Source organism: Carlito syrichta, unplaced genomic scaffold, assembly GCF_000164805.1.
Source record: "Carlito syrichta isolate Samal-C Ts95f unplaced genomic scaffold, Tarsius_syrichta-2.0.1 Scaffold216220, whole genome shotgun sequence".
In the NCBI taxonomy this organism is placed as follows: Eukaryota; Metazoa; Chordata; class Mammalia; order Primates; family Tarsiidae; genus Carlito; species Carlito syrichta.
In genome coordinates this window covers 58,641-66,068 of record NW_007160316.1, presented here as the reverse complement: position 1 = coordinate 66,068, position 7,428 = coordinate 58,641, and the positions used below count along the sequence as shown (strand labels likewise).

Here is a 7,428-nt window from a genome sequence, read left to right as displayed (position 1 = left end):
CCTATCCCGGCCCACTTCCTGTCTCCATCCCTGACCCGGGCCCCCGGCGTGTCCTACCCTTGACCCTGGCCCACCCTACGCCCCGACCCCAGACCCCGGCCCACCTCCCAGTTTGGCCTGGGTGTCTAGGGACCTGGCGGGGGAGCGGCGGTGAACGCAGGCCCGGAGCTTGCTTTCTGCGCAAAGCAGCCCTCAGTGAGTGGAAGGGGCTGTGTGGCTCTTCAGAAGGGGTTCCAGGTCTGCCCTCCAGGGAAGGGCCTACTGCCTGCCCCTGGCAACCTTACAAATAACAGCGAAAACCTTCCTGAGCCTCAGATTATGTGAAAAATGGAAATAATGGTGTTTACCTGTAGTATACCTGAGGTGTGGGGCACATACCAGTGTTTACTAATACTGTAATAGTATTTCTAATCAGTACCAAAGATAGGAGCAAATAAATTGAACCGGGCAGCCTGGTCATGCCTTGGAATGGAAATGTGAGAAGTACAGGGAACGCCTGTCTCCTGCAAACCCCAGCCTGTTACCGGTGCCCTGTTGATCATCAACATCACTGCAAACATGGATGTTTTAGATGTGTCTCTCATGTTACTTGGATTAATTCAGGCTGTAATTAATTTCTTTCTTTCTCTATGTTTAAAACTGATCATCGTGTGTTTGCCCTTTGAAATGAAAAGCCAGTGGCAACTATAGTTAAAAAACATTTACTTAACAAACAAACAAAAAAAAGGAGACCGATTTCTCAGTAAGGCAGAATATGGAAAGAAATAAATAAATCGCAACTGTGTCTTCCTATTTAGGACCCACTATGCTGAGGCTTCCCTGACTCCTCCAGGACCAGGGGCTCTGACTATCCCCTGCCTGGCTTTCAAACCAGATCATCTCATGGACTAAAAACGACTTACCAGCTTTTAAACAATCAGATGCCAGGACTCCAAAAGGGACATTCACCTGTTTTCATGAGACAAAACCCCCCTTGTTCATGACCCTGCACTAGAAGCAGGGCCCACATGCTCTGTTAATTCAGTGTTGAGGTTCCATAGAGTAGACCCGGCCCTGAGCCACCAGTGTGGGGGCAAGGCTGAGACCTCTCCGTGTTCTTGGTGGAGAATGTCTTGCTGTGCAGGTTTCTCCTCTTGTATACCACACCACACGTGTTCTCTTCTTGCATTTCTTCAGATGTGTGTAGCTCTTCTAAGCCTGCAATTAAATGCTCTTCCTTATGCAAGAAATTATTTTGTCATCTGTAATGCACCTAGTCAACTTTAAAAAAAACCTTTCTCAACTCAATAAACTGAAATGAATAAAAGCTGTTAATTATTTTAGTCAAGTCACTAAACTCTCCCTTGAAACAGCCTCCTTTTCCTATTGGATATGTGACAGAATTGTCAGGTAAAGTTAAGGTTGCTCAAGGACATTTTGGCTGGAAGGATGGATTTGTAAGTCCCAAAAGTATAAAACATGTATGAGGAACAATATTAGTTTTCCATGTGCCTTCCTCAGATCACCTCGAGGGCCCTTCTGCTGGGGGCACAAAGGCTGAAGCGAGGTCTTGGTTGAAATGAAAATCTCAGCACCCGTAACCTGCTCAAGCATTAAATCCACACCAACATCTCTCTTGGGACCAGTGTCCCCTGTGTGGCTGGAATGTGTGTGGCATGTAGGAGAAAGCATTTGGGTAGAGGGGTGAGGCCGTGTGTGGTTGCAGTGACGTCCCTTCTCCAGGGTTCAGTTTCACCCAGGGACGTGGGGTTCCAGAGTGACCAGGGAGTGGCTATGGTTACCGTGTCAGGTGGAAGAGGGGTGAATGCTGCACAGCACAGGCATGCCCCACCTGGAGCGAACTCCATGCAGAACTCTGACAAATTATGTGTTCCCAGCCAACATGTGTTGGGTATCTGCGTGTATGTTCCAGCTCCTTCAGGCCTGGCCACAGTAGGGAGTCCAGCAACATCCCCTCCTTCACGAAACAGAGGCGCTGGTGTATTCCAGGTTGTTTCCTAGGGTGGCAGTTGCTGACAGATGACACATCAAAGGCCGTGCATGCTGTTGCCTCCTCAGCTCTGGCATAAGCAGTCAGGCTGAAGCAGAGGTTCCACACAATTTTTCCTGCAAGTGAGTTGTTCCTGCTGGGTCACATGGTCTGCTGATAGAATGGTGTCCTCTGTAACTGTGTACAGCAGGACTCTTTGGGATTCACAGGAGGGTGTTTTGCCTTTGAAGCAACACTGCTTGAGTAAGCATTTTAACAATATGCTCCATTTAATGCTCAAGTAAGAACAACAAGGGAGACTGTCTCTTGGGCCAGACTTCGTCACCTCTGAGGTTCTGAAGCTCTGCAACTGAATGACTCTCGCCTGGAGAGAAAGCCCAGAAAGGTGCCATGTCCTTGGGTAGTAGAAGAGGCTGACGTAAAATTACATGGAGCCCAGGTAGGGCTGCCACTGCATGCAGAAGAACCCGTGGTCAGGGAAGCTCACAGAACTGTACACTGGGCGTGGAATCCAGCCTCAAGGGTGCTTGCCCCAGAAACAACTCAGGTGACTCATGGAAGGAATGACTTGATTCCAGGGGCTGCCCTGGTAAGCATTTCTGCCTCTTACTCACCAGCTGGCTCTGAGCACCTGTTTAGACACTTTCTTTTTCTTTTTCTTTTTTTTGAGACAGGGTCTCACTCTGTTGCCCAGGCTGGAGTGCAGTGATGCCGTCATAGCTCACTGCAGCCTCAGATTCCTGGGCTCAAGTGATCCTCCCACTTCTGCCTCTCAGAATGCTGGGATTACAGGTGGGAACTACCATGCCTGACTACTTTTTCTTGTGTAGAAGGTGGCCTTTCTATGTTACCCAGACTGTTGTCAACCTCTGGCCTCAAGTTATCCTCCTGCCTGGGCTTCCCAAAGTGTGGGGACTACAAGTGTGAGCCACTGCACCCGGCCTAAATGTCTGGACACCTCTGTGGGGCAGAGCATGTCATGTGGTACATGTTCTATTTTAGAAACTCTACCTGGACATGGTTTGTGATTGGGGCACATGGTGACACCTCTCCCAGTAACTATCGAGAGGTTTGGCATGTCCTTGTCCTTCTCTCCCTTGCTCTGTGCTGTATGACACTGCCTGTGTGTGTCAGGTGGTTTGTTGGAGGAGGCAGAACTTTCAGAGACTCACTGGTCAGAGGCCATCCTCAAGCAGTGGAGTGGAGTGAGCCCGGAGCGGGGCCTGTCCTCTCCCCTGCGGTGCAAGTGAGCCAGTGTGTAGGGAGGAGGGTCTGGGTAGATAGAGACCCTACAGTGTCCCTGCCCATAGCACCCCTCCATCTGCTGCCCCACCCAAGGCTAGCCCTCTGATTCTTTAGCCTGTAATTTCTTATCAAGATGTCATCATACTGCCAGTCTCCGGAGTCTGAGAAGTAAGTGCTAAGTGTGCCAGGCTCTGCCCAACCTTCGTACTGATCCTTTCACTCTTGGGAAGGCCACAAAACCCAGGGTGCACCAGCCTGGCTCAGCTCGGGAACTTGTGCAGTTTGGTTGCTTTTAGGTAAGAATTCTTGCCGTACTGAGTCCTGCAGGATGGCTAGGCTCAGCCTTCATGGGGCACGTCCTCCAGGAGCCAGGAGGTCTGCAGTCACAGCTGCTGGAGCCTTGGGTCTGACTTTCTGGGACTCCCCAGATGAAATTGGTCTGCCAACGGCCTCACTGCCCAAATTGCACTTCCTGCTCTCCATCCCTGTCCTCTCCAGGAATCATCCTGCACCCTAGAGAGTGGGTGGGGCCAACTTCAGGCACCTTTGAATTGCTGGCACTCTCCATGGTGCTGGCGATGGAGCCACAGCTCCTGGAGCCCTGGCAATCAGGAAGAGATGTCTGTGTGTGTGTCTGCATGAATGTCTGTGTGTGTGTGTGTGTGTGTGTGTGTGTGTGTGTGTGTGTGTGTGTGTGTTGTGTGTGCATATTATCTACATGTGTGCATGTATGTGTGCCTATGTTCTTGTGTGTGTGTATGTCTCTGTGGTGTGCGTGTGCGCATGCATATGCATGCATATGTGGCTGCTGTTGTGCATCTATGTGTATGTATATGCATATGTGCATATGTGTGTGAACGCATGTCTGTGTGAATGTATATGTGTGTGCATGCATGTGTTTGCATCATATACGTCTGTGGTGTGCATGTGTGTGTGCATGCATGTGTGTATGTGTGCATGTATGTATGTTTTGTGTATGCGTGTGCATACATGTGTATCTGGTGTGTATGTGTTTTTATGTGGTGTGCATCTGTGTGTGGTGTCTATGGGTGTGTGCATGCATGCATATGTGGTGTATGTTTATGTGTGTGCTTGCTGAATTGTCTTCCAAATGGCATTACAGTGTTTTTCAGCCCAGCCTTGTTTTGGTGAGAACACAACTCTGAGAACTGAGTGGTTTGCCAGTGGTTCTGTCCTGGTTAGTGGCAGTGCCAGGACCCCTAGCAGCACCCTGCTCTCCACTCCGCTAGGATATGTTTACTAGTCCATAATACAAACTATGACAGTTACCCACAAATGTAAAATGCTTACAAACCATTAGAGCACTCTACAAGGAATTACTTTGGGCAAACTTCACTTGGAATAGTTTTCTTCTAATTCTTTTTTTTTTTTTTTTAAAGAGATGGGGTCTCACTTTATTACCCAGGTTGGCCTCAAACTCCTGGCCTCAAGTGATCATCCCATGTTGGTCTCCCAAGTAGCTGGGATTGCAGCACCTGGCTTTCTTCCTCTTCACCTTCTTCTTCTTCTCCTTCTCCTTCTGTTTGAATGATTTTTATTTCTGGTCTTATTTTGAGCACTATTTTTCTTTTAATTAATATTTCAGAAAGCTTGCCAACTTTTGCTTAAATCATGGGTGGTGATTTTTCCATTAGTGATTAGATTATGAAACTCCTTAAGAATCTATCAGTCATTGAATTAACATAGTATACTGAACTTTTCTTTCTTGTGACATGATATAATGCTATTGTCAGTGTATTCCTTTATTCATAGATTATAGGCAAAGGTTAAATACTTTGCCTCATCATAGAGATTTTAAAACACCATACATACAGTGATGATCATTTTCCAGAAAACTGTAGCTAGGCCAGCATATGGTCAGTAGGCATTTAAGCGTAGTTTTTACTGAAAAGAGAACATTTAAAATATCAGATTTTCAAGAAATGCAGTAACCCTAAGAAATTTTAAATTTAAAGTGGCTGTTGAAACCAGATGAAAAGGGAATAAATAGAGTTGGTATTTATTGGGGCTGGGAATTTTTAGTTTTCTTTGATGAAATTTGTTGTTTTTGTTTTGTGGTTTTACTGGAAATGTTTTGGGTCAGGTGAAGAAGAGGAGGGAACATCCTCAAACTGGCCATGGTGAAAATTTCTACAAGTGGTCATTTCTGATCTTTTTTTCAGTAGCAATTTTTCATTTAAATATGATTTTTAAAAGTCTGCGAATTCTTGTTTCAAAACTGAATCAGTTTTCCATTCATAAGCCTATTACATGAAAACTCTAAACATGAATGTCCTATTTTGTTCTGTATGTTTTACCCTCAAAATGGAATATCAAGAAATCACGTTTTAAGAGTTTCTTATAAATATTGATGCTCTTATTTTAATGAATTCCTATAAGCATGTGGTCCTTTCACTTTTAAAGCTATTCAAGCACCCACTTTTTGAAATAACTCTTTTCAAAATGATTTTATTTCTCATATCCTCAAACTAGCTGTGAACATATTTTTCTCTGAAAATATTTCTCTGAAAACATTTTTCCAGGAGACACCAGTTTATAGGGATGATAAAGTTTTTGGCATTTTTGGTTAGAGAATCCCAAATTAATGATCATTATTTCTAATCTCTTCCATCACCAAAAGTTTAATCATAACTGTTTGATTTTAAATCAAGCATCTACACTGAGGAAGAGTTTAGACTGGAATAGGTTTACTGCCAGCAATCAAACTTTCCGTTTCTTTTTGAGCTACAGATATTTACAGATTTTCCTAGGTGTCTAATTCCAAAGAATACTACTGAAAGATTTTATTTGGTTTATGTCTTTAAATTGAAATAGCAAGTGTGGGCAACAGTCATTTCTGAAAATCATATCAAAATGACTTAACTCCCCTGTGAGAGGAGACTGATTCTCTGTTTGGTACTGCAGCATGTTAATGTCAGATGGGGTGTTTTTCTCCATGTGGGCCTTTGTTTTGTCAGTCATTTCCTGGTTTCTGATTGCTTGGTCTACTTGGAAATTGTATTTGTTTTTCTGCAGGCTTTTTTTTTTTTTTTTTTCCGATTGGCATTAAACCCTCATTGCTCGTCTTTTTATTTTTCGGTGATTGCTTTTTGACAGGCACTAGAGTTTCAAGTTAAAACTTGCTCTTGTTGCTGGGGAAGGAGCACATTGATGAGTCGTGAGAAAATCGAGAAGCCAGGTGGCCTCAGGTTTCTGGCAGGCCTCTGTCCTGTCCACTAAGCACTTTTCGTTTGGTCCACATGGCACTGCATTGCCCACTGTTTCGTGGGATTCTTTTATTTTTATTTAACACCTCATAAATTAAACCAAAAGAGACTTTTAACCTTTTACTTGATTTTTTTTTGGGGGGGCCTTACACACTTACCTGAAAACACACTAGATCAAAAAGGAGCTTTTCAACAAACCAAAATGATAAATGTTTTTTACAAATTATATTTTACAGGCAAGCACAGTGGCCAATGCCTTTTATCCCAGGACTTTGGGAGGCCCAGGCGGGAGGATTGCTTGAGCCTAGTCGTTTTGAGACCAGCCTGAACAACATAGCAAGACTTCCTCTCTACAAAAAATTAAACAAAAAAATTAGCTAGGCATGATCGCACACACCTGTAGTCACAGGACTGAGGGCACACATATCTCTTCTGAGAGAATAGCCCTGCTAGGGAGGGGAAAGACGGTGTCCAGTGGGGCCTACCTTGTACTGGTTGCATGTGACAGATATCTACAGGCTACTAGTCTGTTTTCTACTGATCCACTTTAAGATTGCTCCTGCCTTCTACTTCCATTTTAGAACTTTTATTTGGCAATGACACATCTATATCAAATATTTTCATTTGCGACATGAAATTTTTTTTTTTCCATTTTTTTTTATTATGAAGTTGTGGGGTACAGTTAAGGGTTAGGTATACAATTGCGTTTCATTCAGGCACCCTGTTGATATGGGGTGTTTCCCCGTTCCCAGACAGATATTTGCTACTGTTAATCCCATCTCCCTCCCCCCACCATAGTTTCCCAGTACGGTCAGTCATTTTCGTATAGTATTGCATTGGATGTTTAAGGTCCATTATATGAGTGAGAACATGTGATATTTGGATCTTTGTTTCTGTGAGAGGTCACTCAGTATTATAGACTCTAGTTCCATCCAGGTTGCTGCGAAATTCATGATTTTGTTCTCT

At 44.4% G+C, this 7,428-nt stretch overlaps 1 protein-coding gene across 1 annotated transcript in view; it reads left to right on the top strand.

The window, feature by feature from the left end:
• ERICH1 (glutamate rich 1) overlaps window positions 1-7,428 on the top strand; it is a 46,688-nt gene that overhangs the window by 269 nt on the left and 38,991 nt on the right. The gene's annotated exons all lie outside the window — the stretch shown is intronic.